Source organism: Pseudopipra pipra, chromosome 8, assembly GCF_036250125.1.
Source record: "Pseudopipra pipra isolate bDixPip1 chromosome 8, bDixPip1.hap1, whole genome shotgun sequence".
Lineage (NCBI taxonomy): Eukaryota > Metazoa > Chordata > Aves > Passeriformes > Pipridae > Pseudopipra > Pseudopipra pipra.
The window spans coordinates 5,340,707-5,357,150 of record NC_087556.1 but is presented as its reverse complement, the minus strand read 5'-3'; the positions used below and the strand labels follow the sequence as shown (position 1 = coordinate 5,357,150).

Sequence of the window (16,444 nt, the reverse complement as noted above, 5' to 3'; positions counted from 1 at the left end):
TGACACTGAATTATTTAGCTTAGTAACATCAACAGTTTATTTGCGTGGTTTTGGAGGTTTTAATGGATTTATGCCAAGCATTGTGAAAGCAAAAGAATAGTTACATTCTTTATGCTACTTACAATTTTAATAAGGTTATGTACATGTTTTAAAATGAATTCTGTAGGTAAAGAAAATAGGGTTACAGTTTCTTTTTCATCTTTTTATATCACTTTTTTTTATAATTCTGTGCCATTATTTCCTAACACGTTGTTGGTAACTACAGGTTACCTGTATGAAAAAGCAGTATTTGCAGCTGTAATTTCATGGCCTTAAGAAAAAGAAAAAGAGGGGAAAAAAGAAGCATAGCCTTTTGTGTTTGAGGGGGACTAAAGCTTAGCACAGAGAGTTGGGGAAAATTTTTTAGTCCTTGCCTTTTAAAATGTACAGATAACATCTGTAGGAGAAGTGGTGACAGAGACACACATTCCCTGCATCACAAGACTTATTTCCCTTGGGTGTAAACTGCTGTAGAAAGCACCCTGCTCTGTGAGGCAAGGACATTTTTCTTGAGCTGAGCAAGGGGCAAGAAGGAATTTTTTATGTATAAAATTTTGAAGTGAATTATGAGCTGTGTGATTGCAAAAGTTAAGGCTTAAATTATTAAACAGCTATTGAAAGACAAACCACTTGCACAAGCACTCACTTACTGTATATGTGAACCTGTCTAAGGTCAATCTTGTGCATAAAGAACATTTCGGAGGGAATAATCATAAAGCAAAAAGAGTATCTCTTGGCATCTAAACATAATAACGACATTGTGAAGCAGCATTGCTTTGTGGAGGGAGAGATTTTGCAATTTGGAATTCTTTGTTCTGTATTTGTGATTCTCCTTTGAAACTGGCTTTCATAAGAGTGAAAAATCTATGTTTTTAGAGTATACTTTGTATAAAGTTTTGCTTTGGCTAACGGGAAATTTAGGACTGTATGTAAGAACCTCAAGCATACTAACAGAAAGTAAGTAACTCATCTTATGGGCTTGTTTTGACAATATGTAATTTTAAACAAAACAGTGCAGTATTAAGTTAATCCATTTGAGGATAAACAGAAATTACATTCTATCTAATGTGAATTCAGGATAAGTGAATAAATAGTAGAAATTATATATGTCCTGCTAAATTCTAAGTATGCCAAGAGCATAAAATATAGATTCTGCTGTGAAGTATCATTCCATTTAGAGTTTGTTTTTTTCAGCCTCTGGTATCATCAAATATAGAAATACCAATAATGACAGTGAGTTTGTAGATCTTAGTGAATCAGCCATGGATTATTGAAGTTGCCCTTGGAAGGGGTGAAATCCATGAGGAGACAATTATGAGAATTTCTTATGGCTGAGATACACATCACCATGTTGGTGAGAATCCTAATACTCAGGGCATCTTTTTCCTGAACCCAAGACACCGCTCAGACAAAACTATGGTCATTTTTTTTTTTAAGATGACCAAATATCCTTTAATACAGCAATTTCCACTCTGAAAGAGTTTTATACAAATGTTCACGATCACTTTGTCTCCTGGAATGACGTGAAGCATCTTGGTTCTGTTTTGTAAACTCTCTGTGATGAAGGGGTGTCATGGTTTGAGATAGTCCCAAAATCCAATTCCCTAGCTCCATCCCCCCTCCCACATCTCAACCTAATGTGAGATGGGTTTTTCCAGACAAAACACACCAGACTCAAAGTGGGGGAAAGGGAATATATTACAATGACTGTACAAATAAATACCATATCACATTATACACACGATCACAACTATCTCTACCATGACATATAGTATTTACAATGGATCAGATCTCTCCTCCAAATAAAAGTCCAGGAGGGAAAGAAGGACAGATCCCTTCCAGTCCTTAAGCAGCAGCATCTTCTAAGGCAGCAGGTTTCTCCTCATCTCATGCATGCAGCAGCTGTGGCTGGCTTTCTGCCAGCACTCACGAGGAAGGTATCCAAGCTCCCTCGGCCCCCTTGACACAGGCAAAGGGGTCTTCCGTGGGCTTCATAACCCCAGACAAGGTCGTTTCACCACGTCATATCACGAAGACACAGGGGGTCTTCGTGATGGTCTGGTGTCTCCAGGAAATTCAAGCTTCTCCTTGCAGGGCCTCTGTGCCCTGTCTCTCAGGCTGCCACCATGGCAGCAGTGCGAGAGGGGAGCCAAGGTCAACTCCCCCCGCATTCCATCTGGCCGTCCCGGTCCAGCTCCGGGACGTCTTTTGAGCTTCTTAGCTCCTCTCTCTCTCCGGTGCTGCATGTCCAAAACTCTTCTCCTTAATAGGAGTCCATCTCCCTCTTTTCTCAGAGGGATCTCAAAGGAGTTTGAGGGGCTGGTACAATCTTACCACCAGAACTCTGTCTCTCAGCTGCTGGCTCTCCTTTCCTCGGCTCTCCTTCCAGGAGTCTCCTCTGCGGTGCTGCATGTTGCTTCTGCTGCTCCTCCAGTTCAGGTCCTTATCTCTGGCTCTCTGCCACCGTTTCTCTGGTCAGTGTCGGCTGCTGCTCTGTGCCCATGGAGAAAAACATCTCCCGGCATAACTACAGGCACCTAGCCCAGCTTTATGCTGTTCCAGGTCCCCGCAGGCCCCCGCTGGGGGCTGGGGGCCAAAGCCCCCCTGTGGGGCTCAGAGCCCCTTCCTCGTGGCCCTACAACATGGCCACCTCTCCAACAACAACCAAACTACAACTCATCTCTTCCGGTGAGCTTGTGATATGTTTACATTTTTGCAGGAGCGTCCATTGGGCAGAACTTCAAAACTTCCAGGGGTTTCCACCCCTTGGGGTCTACCACTTTTCTTTAGCCTCTGGGGGAAAACCAAGTCCAAACCAACATCTTAAATACTGACAGAGCATATCAAGTTGCCAAAACAATATGATACAATCAACATCAGAGACATTAGGTACCTCTCAGGGATTCTGGTCATCTGCTTGTTGGTTTTTTTTTTCTGTTTTTCATTTAATTTTCCAGAGTTGAAATTTTTGGAAAGCCATTTCAGATCAAGTATCGAGGCATTTTAGTAGGGCTGCTGTTACACTGACCTGCCAGGGGATCCCCTGGGTGTTGAGGAGAACTTTAATAGTCCTGGATGTACATATGGTAGCATTTGACAGTTCAGAAAAGGAGGGGAAAAAAAACCCAATACAGCTTAGAATGTTAAATGCTTCCTCCATTCTGAAGAGATGATCTATTCATATCTTTCCCTTTGAAATCGAAGTGAGTCCCAATTCCCAGTCAGTAAAGTCTGGGATTGTATATGTATTTCTTAAGCATCAAGTTAACAAACCACTTGGGCATGCTTAGAGCAGCATATGTGCTTTATTGCTTTTCTGAGACAGACCTAAGCTTTTTAAAAATGGATCATGCCATTACATTTGGTTTAAATACGCATGTTGATTTATAAAACCTTTGGTTTTCCTAGATATTCTTGTGAATAAAATACTTACAAAATACATAACAGGAAAGTTAGTAAATGCTCAACAAAAAATAACTACCTGACTTTGTGCTTATCTGAATCCAGTGGTGTTTGATGGCATTTTAGTTGTACTTCTACAGCCTGATTTATTACTAAAGTAACAAATATCTGCAATAACTAATGGAGCTACTTAGCTTAAATAGTGTCAGTCCACTGGGATAGACTCTTTAGAGGAAGCCTTAGCAGTATGATTGTACATCTGGTTTATATATAGACTATGGATATAATGGCTTTTGCATATGTCTTCAAACATGTTTTTTGGTGCTCAGAAAAGTACTACACCCAGAGCCTTTCCCTGTACTTTTAGAAAAATGAAATTCCTCTGTCTTCTTCCAGCAGAGTTCTCATGTGTAATTTTTCTTTCTTTTAAAAATTAGTTATGTCAGATTTCCTGCCTCCTGCACTTTTATGTAAAGCTTTTTTTTCCTGGTGCTTGATGTAATTGATAGCCTACATAGAATTTATGGGGTTGAATTCTGAAAAATATTATTCAGTAGGTACACAGAAGTTTCCACAACTTTTACCTAGTGAGCTTCAGAGTGAGGATTTTGACAAATATAAACAAATATTTGACAAAATTTCTTTTCAGTTGCCTCCTCTGGTTTTCAGGGCACCTGGGAAGCTAATGGTTGTAGTCTTGCATTTTCTTTTTAGTCTCATTTCCCACTTGGCTCTTCTGAGTCATATTTTGTTCCTTAACTAATATCTTTTTTCCTCCTGAAGTGTCCTCACTTCAAACCACAATGTTTTCAAGAGCATTTATGCCATTTTTATCATATGTTACAAAAATATGTTTGTATTTAGCTGTTGAAACATTTGTTTACAGTTTCTCCATTTCATAGTTCTGATTGATAAGAAATTATTAGTATAGACAGGAGACTTGTTATTTATAGTGATTTTGCAAACCATCCTCTTTTTAGTCTAGCATCTAATATTAATGCTAGATATATATAAATGCTTTTCCTGGCCTACAAGATGCTTTTTAGAATGCTTGAGTGTATCTTGAGGTTTGAAACGTGCCTCCTTTGGGTGGTGTTGTTTGCTCCAAATGCCAAATAGCTCAGCAGGTGTGTTAATAACATTGTAGGTCAGCTGAAATCAAGGGAATTGCAGGTCTCATTAGTTGTACTTTTGGCCTAAAGCACAGGCAGAGTAAATGCATGTCTCTTTGGTTCAAAAACCTTAAAGCCATTACTGCAAAAGGGCCCTAGGGATTTAATGGATTTATATTTCCAGAATGGGGTTTTTCTCTAGCAGATAGCTGAGTTTGGGAAGCCTGATTAAATGCTATCAGTGTAAATATGAACATTTTTAATGATATTTCAAGTTCTTGCAGCAAATCTTAGCTCTTTTTGAGGGCCCCAAATAGCTTCAGTCCTGAGACCAAGATCCTTTTTTCAAGACACTTTGCAAGCCTTTCAGAAAGACAGGCTTGGCCCCATGTTGCTTCCAAAATTCGGAGCTACCCTATAACTCGCTTCGTGCTGAACGTGATCTGTGGCATAGTTTTAACTGTGCATTTTATATTTTTCTAATCATAGGAATCCCCTTTGCCTTTCTGCTTCCCTCAAACATCTCTTGCCACTTTTGTTTCTTCCAGGTTGTGCGTGAAAAACTGGCACTGGCGGGGTTTGTGATCTAGGACTGTAATTACAGCCATAAACATCAGCTGCCACAAGCCTCAGCTTTCTCTGAGCCCTTTGCACAGATTGTGCTGAGATGGAAGAGACTTGGCAAAATTGTCACTGGCACCTAACCTTCTGTCCTCATTTGTAAATGGCAACTGTCTGTAATGCATATTTTTTTTTTTTAATGTCTCTATTTTTTCGTGCACAAAACAAGTAAACAAGAAGGAAGGAAGTAAACAGTAGCATTCACAAAAAACACGAGTGGTAACCTTGGAGACGGAAAACGAGGGGTGCAAAGCTGTCAATTTATTTCCAAGCTGAAGTGCTGTTACAGTCTCTCTGTGCTTCCTGTACAATGCAGACTTCTGCATTTCAGGAACAACAGGAACAGTAAGTGTACATCTTACCCGTGCAGATGTGAACGTGCCTCTAGGAGAGGAGAGACACATGTCACCACGTGAGATCAGCTGGCTTTCTGTGCCCAGTGCCCCCAGCAGGTTGTGACGCAGGTTGTTGGTTTTCCTTTCCCTTTATGTGTGGATTTAACTTGAGCATGCAGACCAATACCTCACAGTCCAAGGCATGTTTTCACTTTTAAATATAAAAGAGGCTGTGTTGCTGTAGGGAAGAGAGAGATATGAGCTATCCTGCTGCTTTCTGAAAACTGAGAACTACTGCCAGTCATTTTTGCATGGCATAACAGATCTATCTATATGTCTTTTAGTATCAAGAAGAGAACAATTATGCTTTCTTTTATGTTTATTTCATAATGAAATGCTAATTGCTTTTAGCTGCTTCTTACAGTGCCTGGGATACTTGGAGCTGCAAGTAGTATTTCTGGTATTTCCATGGTAAAAAAGGAGGTTTGGACTCTATACTCCTCTACTAACTATAACCAGTTGTTAATGGCAGCAGTGTCATAGCTAATCTGTAATAAAATGAATTAAAGTTCTGGACATCTGCAAAAGAACAAATATTGTGCAGCACTACAATTTAAATGAAATGACATGTCTATGATTCTGCTCTGGCTGTGGTATGGAAGCATGTCCTTGCTACTTCAGTCCCAGGTTTTTTTCTTGTACATTAGTATATTTACATTTGCTCCCACACTTTTGGCTTTGGATGTGGAACAGATCTTTGTAAGTTCAGTGCACAGACATGGTCAGCGGTGAAGAGAGGGATTTGATGACCAGATTGGCAGAGAGGAAGTTGCTTCTTAGTGTTGTCTGTGTGCCTACTGTGAGGACTGTTGAGGGGATCTGGAAAGTGCAAAGAGCTGTGCCCACACTAGCAGGAATTGTTCAGTCTCACCATGCTGTCCCTGAAGCTCCTGAGAGTTTCCCCCCGTTATCCAGTCCGAGATTTGGTCCATGACTGAGAACATCACTCAGATGTCTCATACATCATAGCTGAATGCCAGAACCTCATCTGTGTACAACTGCATGAATTACTGTGCATTTGTTTGGCTTGAGAGAAGAATCTGAGCCAAAACCTTTCACCTTTTGAGAGGTGAACATATTTCCTCATTTCCTAGTGCTGTGTAACAATCCCTGTTACAAGCTGGGCATTAAAGCTGGACCTCAAGGTGTTTCTGCTTTGAAGATGAGCTCTCTTCTGGTAATCTCTAGTGTTTCACACCTCTCTGACTTGGCTTGCAGCCTGCAGAAAATGCAAGGTCTTACAGAGGGAAGAGAATCTCTTTTCATTTTTTTTTCTCATTATTATTTTCCAGTTAATCCCTTTTTTCAGGAAGTCTAATGTCCTTTGTGACTGGAATCAAATTTTCTCTTTGTTCTCTTATGGCTTTCCATATATTATTAGCAAAAATTGCATGTGAAAAAAAAACCTCTTCATCTCCCACTTAAAAATGAAAAGAATATGAAAAAAACCAACTGTTTTCTCAATTCTCTCTTTCTTTGTTTATTATGCAAAAATTTCTAAATTTGACTTGTCCCTTTTACATCCCACTTCGCAATTCTTTTTAGAATTTTTCCTTTGTTGTTCAGCTCCAACTTTATATAAACTAAAAATTAAAGATTTCTTTTTGATTCATTTAATTCTAGTGCCATCTGGAATTGTATCAATTGTGCTGTTTCTCCATCCTCGTAGACAGCAGCATATACTACTTTGCAGATTTTCGAGCTACAATCCAATTTGCAAACGCTTCAATGATTTTCTCTTTACGTATTTGTTTGAGGATTACAGGGAACACTGGAGTCAGCTTTTGAAAGGACTTTTTACCACACAGAGAAACACAACCTGGCAGTTTAATTTTAATTGATGGTCAAATGACCTAGAAAGTGAACCACCCAAAAGCCTAATGGAGGCAATGTTTCTTTATCTAAATGCTGACACAGGAATGGAATTGAACTCACTGTAAAGAACTAGGCTTATTTACAGTACAAAACTCTGCCTTAAAAACAAACAAACTTTCTTTTTTCTTGCTTTCTGGTGCGTGGTCTTGGATAGAAGATTTAGAAATATGTTCAACAGAGAAAATCACTGAAATGCCAAAAGGGCTCTGACACTCCATCTTCTCTTCTGCATCTACTACACAGATCTTTGTTTAAGGACAGTGCACTTTCCTCCAAGGGCTTTCCTATGTCTTTTCCCTATGCTGCTTCTTCCTCTGTCAGCCTGGCACTTGAGAATAAGTCCTAAGAATAAGAATAAAATGGAGTGTTTAATCTCTGCTCATTTCTTTTTTCAATTTCTAGTCTTGCGTTTTAGGCACTGAAGCATTAGTGTTACAAAAATATCCCTTAGTATTTTCCTTGCCTATGGAAAATAATGACACTCCTTCCTGTAAGTGGGAACTGCCATCCCTCTAGAGCAGCAGCAGTGGATCCCAGAGGTGGGGCTGTCTTAGAGGCTTTGGGTTTCCTTGTACTTGCCTGCAGAGTGACGGGACCAAGTCTTGGCCCACACAGGTATTTTCTGGGAATCTCATACTGCACCTACCTCCATAGCGATATCTTTTGAATATCCATAGAGACGTGTAGTTAAATGATACTGTCAGACCAGCTTCCCATTTGTTTTCAGGTAATTCACATTGGGTTTGGCGTGGTTGTTTTTATGTGTTAAAAATATTACAGGAACTGGGACAAAACTTTTTCCAGAGGTGGTGGCACTGGAATGAAGATCATGAGGTTGTTTTGTAGCGTTTATTGGTAGAAACATCTGATTTATCCCAGAAACGAACACTATGTTGCAGTTCTTCCAGAAATTAAAGAGTAAATAATCATCTCAAAAGAGATGATGAAAATGAGAGGATTAACAGTGTAATATCTTTGGGAACTTTGCACTGGTCTATAACCTTTAGGAAAAGATATGGGAAAACACTATAGAAAGATTTAGACACATAGCTGAGGCCAGGATCTGAACATGATGGAATCTGGGATAGAAGGAGAGAAAGAGAGAGAAAAAGGGTGGAACTTGGTTCAGCTGTGTTTAGTCATAATTATTCCCAGAGTGATACAAAATGGACATCATGGCTTGTTGGCAAGATGTGGATACTGCAATGATTTCTGTTACTCATCACACAGAAACACAAATATTCTTTTTCCTGCTGTGGAATATGAGTGTTCCACAGGCTGGTCTGCTGGAGATGTTTGTGAGACACACAAGGGAAGAACAGTAAAAATAGGGATGCAATTTACTGTATTTTTTAGCATTCTATTATGTTTCCTCTGTGCTTATGAATTTTTTTTTTTTTTAGGGACATGGGCAAAATAACCTACCCAAAGAGAAAACCAAGATCCGTTTCCAGTTGTGATTGAGCTAACTTAACTAGCCAACATTTCTCAGTTTTTGTTGGTGAAAACATACACCCAAGTGGCAGTGAAAAGCTTTTAACTGTAAAGCTGTAAATGCTGTTGAAAATGTGAGTGAAGGAGACTTTTATGCATATTTTAAACAACTACTGTAGAGACAGTAGTTGTAACTATGGACATGGGATATGATCAGCTTTTATACTTGTATATTGAAGAAAAACACACTCCTGAGTGATACCTGTGCTTTTAGTGCTCATGAGCAGAAACCTTTCTCCCTGGAGCCTTACATTTAGCTGAGTGAAGTCAACAGCAATATTGTAGCTAATTAGAGAAGTGCAATATCAAATTTATACAGCATTTAACTGCGTGTTTAAGGCATATAAGACTTTTAAACCATAACATAAAGGTATAGTTAGAAACCATAAAATATCACAATTATTGATAAATGTGCAGAATAAATGATGAAGTCTCATGGCAGTGTTACAAATGCAGAGTTGGAGCACTAGGATTTTCTTCCCCTATGTGTAAGTACCTTATGTCTGTGTTCCACTAGTCGGTTGCTAAAAAACAACAACAAAAAGGATAAGAGACACATGTTAGAAGAACCAGCTATTGCAGTGTGAGAAGGATGTTTAATAAGTAAATATTCATCACATAAAAACATATAAAAATTCAGAGGTAGAACAAAATATGATCTATATGAACTGTAGAATGCACAAGTTTTATAGTGCTGTAAATTCTTTTCAGAGGTAATGGAAATGTTTAAGACATACATATATAATCACCAAATAACTATTGATAGATAAAAGTTTGATCCCCAAACAAAGCTTCATAACATAAAAAGATGGGATTGTAAAATAAATGACATGGATCATAAAAGATGTGAAACTCTGAACCAATGATGAAGCTAAAAAAACAGTGTAATGTTTGAATTTGCAGTGTTTCTGGAGAGGTAGGGTGAGAAATACAAGAGGAAGAACAGGATGTCCAAAGGGGACCATGAGATGGTGTAAAGGTGTAGATCATTATCATATGCAGTTTAATGCTAAATGGTCTATACTGAAAGGGAACCCTTGAACAATAATAGCAAAGAATGAAAAAAAAACACCAACGAAATAACCTGTCATTGAAGGAGGGATGTTTGGTCAGGGATAGGTTCAGTAAAAAATCCCTTGGAATTCTAAAAGAAATAATATGCTATTAAAGAGCTTATAAATCTTCAGGGAAATGCTGCTTTCAAACTGTCCCTATTTCTGCTGTAAGGACATGCTGTGAAATGTGTTCATAAGCACAGGTACAATATTCACTGGCAAGTCAAAAACATGCAACTCTGTCCAGCTTTCAAATGGGATTCAGACCCCTTATGAACCCATATTTTTTGAAGACCATGCTGGATAGTGCTTTTAGAGGAAAAAAAGGCAATTATGAAAGCCTTCCGATTTCTGTAGTAAAGAGATATTCTAAACTTTTTGGATAAAATGGGCCTATCTGTTATAAGGCTATCAAATCGACCTGAGTGTATCTATTATTAAAGACAAACTGCACAGAACTGGCAAATGAGCACGAGTTAGTTCCTGAGACACAGTTTGGAAGAGAGGTTTACTGAAGTAACTCGTCCAAATGTGTGTATTTCTGAATAGCACAAATGACAGGAAAAGAAGAAACATCTTTCAAGTGACGCTCTTCTCACAGTTAGTTGGCACTCCAAACTGTAAAAGCATTTGGGTTAGTTTAAAATGCCTTTAGATAGAAATTACCTTAGTAGCCTACTTATTCTGTCAATTTTCAGTTATGGATGTACCCCCTGTGTGGATTTGCAAAGAGGTATCAATGTATGATCATGGTTGTAACAACAATAATCTGAGCTCTTGTTGCGAGCGGCTTGGAAGTTGTTTTAGTTGGCTGAAGATTCCAAATTGGCTGAAGATTCCAAATTGGCTGTGGCAAAGCTCTGAGTCTTGGGCAGAACCAAACTGCTGTTTCCATGATTAGGTGCAAAATAGGCTGGGTGGGTACTCAATCTCCTGGCAGTATGAAATAGCTCCTGTGAGTATAAATGGTATATGAGTATAAATGGTTTCCTTAAGCAACACGTAGACTCTAGTGGGGACTAAGAAGCTGGTTTATAAAACAGTACGAGGTCTGCTAATTTCACTTCATCATGCTGCTCCTGAAGAGTGTGAATCCTGTGGTGCTCTCTGGAAAGTCCAGGAAACACTTCCAACTGTGCATTTTTTTAATTGAGAAATTAAAATTTAGGAAAATCAAGGCAGACTCTCCAGTCTCATCTTGGTGAGCACTAGAAAATCTTCAGGTAATTAGGTCTGAACCTACTTTCGAGTTTTGTGTGGCTTTTTTTTTAAACAGAACTATATGAAAAGAAATAGTGTTATGCTGCTGAAGATCTATCTTCCTATTCATAGCTGGCTTTTCTAGATAGAGTAACAATAGAGCACATAAAAGCTCTCTATAATTTTATTAAAAACAAGTAATCAAGATACTTAAAATGCCAACACCACCTATTCCCCTCAAAGAAATTTGAAGCAGCCTTTATTTACCCTGATGAACTACACCCAAAAAGAAAAGTGATAGGAACTGAGGGAACAGCATAAAGCTGAGGCAGGGGAAGTTTATTTTGGATTTTAGGAAAAGGTTCTTCCCCCAGAGGGTGGTCAGACACTGGAACAGGCTCCCCAGGGTCACAGCACAAAGGCTGGCAGAATTTAAGGAGCATTTGGACAATGCTCTCTGACACAGGGTGTGACTCTTGGGGTGTCCTGTGCAGGGCCAGGAGATGGACTCGATGATCCTGATGGGTCCCTTTCAACTCGGAATATTCTATGAGAAGTATATCTCTCCTCAACAAATTGCCATGAAATAGGCTTTACTGGTTTAACAATACTGTGACTTTATCTCTTTTTCATTAACTATTTTTTCTCCCAAAGTCTTTTGATATATTTGTTATGATATGCAGTATGTCACTGCTACAGAAATCTTGGAGCTTGTAAGGAAGTTTAGACCCCAAGAGACTCTCTGATCAAATAAGGTCACACCAGCAGTTGTGATGCTCATCAAATGCACTTTTTTCATCTTCATCCACATCTCAAGTGTTGTATCAGAAGCTGCTTCAAAAGAGCAGGAGGATGGAAGTTCTTTTGGAAACTTTTGTACTGCACTGTAGACTGCATGTCTACAGAACAGAAAAAAATCTTTCTAAAGCAGCAACAGAACTAAAATCCACTAGTCTTTGCTATAACTTTTTTATTGTTGTCTCTAGTGAAAATTTTCAAAAGATGATTTCACTGTCCTCTTTTAACATCTTCTTTCTGCTGAAGTAGCTGATATACAAGAAAGAAATTTAGCTGTTGGACAACTGTAATTCTTAAGTCAGCATGTTGTGTTCGGTTTCACTAAGTGAGAAGAACCTTAAATGTGCTCTCCCTTCTGTGCCCTTTTTGATCACAGTATTAGGATGGGCCTGAAATCCAGCCAGCTTTTCTCTCTTTTGAGCTTCAAATCAAGATGAAAACCCACTGTGGAAGCTCATCTTGTAGGCAGTGCTTTCAAAAATCTTTGCTTTAAAAAATGGAGAATGATATTATTGGTATATCACTCTTTAGGCAACTGTTCTGGCTGCTGTTGTAGATGCCATACAGGTTTGGAACAAAAATTAGGTTTCAGCCCCGTAGGCTATAAAATTTCTCTGCAAATTGCAAAACAGTAGCTTGAAACAGAATGAAGTGCAGCATGTCCAATGGACTAAGCAAAATTCAAGCCAAAACTGCTGCCAGGTAATCACTATAATTTATAAATATGTGTTCTACACATAGAGGCGCCTACTGGCTGTGTTGAATAGATACTGCACAGAGCATGCAGTAGGACAGAGTTACAAGGGGTTGGAAGACTCAAAGAAAACTGAAACTATTTTATGTCAACTAAGCAGCATTGTTTTCCTTCTTCACAAATGCCATGCTAGATGCAATACCTTTATTTCTATGTTTAGACATTGGAGTTGTAACTTACAGGGACCCCAGTGAACCATCCCATGTGCTCTCACTACACTGAGGAATGGCAAAGCTTCTGTAGGAGTCTTGAGTCCAGAAATGTTTGACCATTGCCATCAGCATCCCAGCACACTTTTCTTCCTCCAGGGCAGAAAATGGTGCTACTTGCTCCCTTCAGTGGAGTCATAAAGAATAAAGGAAGTGCCTTCATGGGACTTCTTGAATTGCTGAACATATTGCCAGGGAGTAGCTTGTCTCTAAACCAGTGGGAGATATCCAGCACAAACAGATGGCCAATCTTCAGTCAGATCTGTGCTGTGTAGCACACAACAGTTTTCTCTCTTCTCTTTTTACCACATTCTCATTTCAGTCACATTAGTGACAAGGCTGTGCATAGCAGCCTGTGACTGCCTGGGCATTGCCTGGCCATCTTCTGCCAGAACTACCTGGCCTGTTGCTTTAGATACAGAGATTAATTCTTCCCCTCCTTTGCTAGACCACACAAAAGGATCTCCTGACAATGTTATTGTGCTGGGATTCAGCTTGTGGGGGCTCTTCCGAGGAATAAAGGATGGAGAATGGACTAGTAACCTCTAGCAATTTCCAGCTTTATCCCTGAGGACAGAATTAGCCTTCTTGATTGCCTTGTAAGAGGATATGTGTGTTTGATGAGGTGCTTTGCAGGGTTTAGCCCCAGATACACGTTCCATGAGCCAGTGTGAATGCAGCAGTTCATTGTGAATGCAAACCTGTGTGCACTGCTGAGGTTTACACACACACACACACACACACACACACACACATGCCTCCCCCCCCTTCACTAAGGAGCACTGAAAACATCTGATCTTTACTTCTTCCCTTCCCATCCTTCCCTTTCTGGGACCAGCACAGTGGCATAAGTAGAGTCAGGTTTCAGAATTTTCCTGTGTCGTGCAGGATTGATGCACCAGAGTGGACAAAGTCTGTGTGTGTGCAGTTGGGAACTCACAGCAGACGGTTCACCTTACAGGTGGCAGAATTCTCATGGGAAAAGATAGCACAGCTGAGTTTCTGCCAAGATGTTCTCTCAGATGCAGCCTCAGTGCCTCACCATGATACTCTACCAGCTCCTTCTACCCAGTATCTTTTTTTTCAAAACAGTTTTCAAAATTTTCCATTCCAAGAAAAAACACCCTAAAAAACTTCTTGCGAACAAGTTTGACAAATTTACCAAAGGAGGAGGATGATTTCAGCTGGTGATAGTCCTGTATTTGTTCTAAATAAATCAGATATTGACTACAGAAACATCTTTAGTTTCTCTTGTTTACAGCCCAGGCTGACAGTTAACCTCTCAAAAACTTTCAAATAAAACTCAGCTGAAGAAATGTTTGCTTTCCCCAGACTCTGAAAATGTCCAGGGTTTTTTATTTAGTGGTTTTGTGGTGGTGTTTTTTGGCATACTGTATTGCATACCTCCCTGTGGTCTTTAAATTACCTGGTCATCAAGAAGGCATTTACATTCCTGTTAAAATAAGTGCACTCAGAGGTGCCAACAGAAAATTATGTGTAAGGATATAGTTTATGTACACAGGTTGCAATCTAATAAAAATCCAGTCACTTCATGTTCCTAGGTCTGTGAATATTTATCATCATAAGCAAGTAGCAGAGAGAGGCTGGGCTGAGGAAATAAGGGATAGTAGAGGAAATCATTGTAACCAATAGAAGACAAACCTCCTTAGTGAAAACAGGTTCTTGCAAAATCCCAGGTAAAAGCTGCTGACAGTTTCCTTTGTCTCTCTAAGTGGCCCTGACCTAAACCAGTCCCATAAATTAAGGTGCCTAAGAACAATATGTAACAGAACAGTTGTTCTGCCAGCTCCTCACTGGTGCCCGGTAAGGATCCCATCATTTTGTATAAAAGCAGCTGGGGGAGATAATTGTGTGGCTAAGGGAGTGTCAGCAGGTTGCAAGAAATCATTAGTCACCTCTGCAATACACCTGGTAAATTATTAGTACATTTAAACAGAGCTGTTCCTCTCAGTACTGCAGTGTAGGACACAGACAGCTTCAAGGCTCTGAACATAATCAGCAGACGTGTGTCAGCAATTAGGAAGCAAGCTGTTTTCTAGTATGAAATCAAGGCAGAAGAGCTGCAATTGTGGCTGGAAGTAGGCTGTGCTTCCATGATTTTACCAGGCACCTGCAACCTGACACACCAAGCTGATCTGACGTGCAGCACAAGGATCCAGTTCTTTCCAGTCACCCACCATGTGCTATAGGAAGTCTGAATGGGTTTCAAGTTTTCAAGTCGACTGTAGAACAGCAAATGACACCAGGTCAAGCATAATGATACAATGGCAAGGTTGGATGAGGCACTGGGAGAAACTCTATGGTACAAAGCTAACTCTTCAGGGAAAAAAAAAAAAAGGCTGGCAGGTTACCACATTTGAACCACAGTGTGAATTTATATTGAATCAGTATTTTGACTTATGCAGTGCCTACCATGTTTTTCACCTGATGTAAGAGCTCTAAACCTAGTTCATTTATAGTTTTCAGGCATTGCTTTGGTAAAGTAGATTGAAAAAGTGTTGTTATGTAAAGTGGAAAGTCTTCTGAATTAGTCTTGACTGTTGTGAACTAGATAAACCTTTATCATCACTCTTTTCAGCTCCACAGTGAGATGAGTCCCTACAGAGACAGAGGCAACACTTTGGTCACCTTTGATCACACTGAGCAGTGCTTGACCCTACATGGATTTACTTGGAAATTGGAATCTCCCCAACAGGGTAAGGCAGTGATTTCTAGTTGACTTGATTCAGAGTGAACAAATCTGCTGATTAGCTTCAGTCAGGCAGGTAATGGGATATCTTCACTGTTCTGCTGTTGTTCAGGCTGTGTCTCTGTGCTGGTTTTGACTGGTGTAGAGTTAATTTTCTTCAGTGGCCAGTATGGCCCATGTTTTGGATTTGTGCTGAACACAGCTGATAATTCAGGGATGTTTTCCTTGTTGCTGAGCAGAGCCCACACAGAGCCAAGGCTTTTCTGCCCCTTACTCGACCCCACCAGCGAGGAGGCTGGGGTGGCAAAGGAGCTGGGAGGGGACAGAGCCAGGGCAGCTGACCCCAAGTGACCCAAAAGGGGTATACCAGACCATATTGGGTCATGCAAAGCACACAAAGCCGGAGGAAGAAGGAAGAGGGGAACATTCACAAGGCTGGTGTTTGTCTTCCCAAGTCACCCTTCTGTGTGATGGAGCCCTGCTGTCCTGGGGATGGCTGGGCACCTGCCTGCACATGGGAAGTGAGGAGTGAATTCCTTGTTTTACTTTCCTTGCACTGCTTTTGCTTTACCTACTAAACTGTCTTTATCTCAACCAGTGAGTTTTCTCACTGTTACTCTTCTGATTCTTTTCCCCCATCCCACCAGGGGGAAATGAGTGAGTGGCTGTGTTGGGCTAAGCTGCTGGATGGGGTGAAACCAGGACAGCCTCTGAAGGGCAGCCTCAGTGTATCTCACTGGTGTGTTTCATGCCGGGGAAAAAATAAAAATTTAAAAAAAA

At 40.1% G+C, this 16,444-nt stretch overlaps 1 long non-coding RNA gene across 1 annotated transcript in view; it reads left to right on the top strand.

The window, feature by feature from the left end:
- LOC135418446 (uncharacterized) overlaps nucleotides 1-15,673 on the top strand; it is a 104,706-nt gene extending 89,033 nt beyond the window's left edge. Inside the window, exon 3 of the long non-coding RNA XR_010432444.1 lies at nucleotides 15,554-15,673. This is a non-coding gene — a long non-coding RNA (uncharacterized LOC135418446). The remainder of the gene's footprint in view (nucleotides 1-15,553) is intronic.
- The last annotated feature ends 771 nt before the right edge of the window (nucleotides 15,674-16,444 follow it).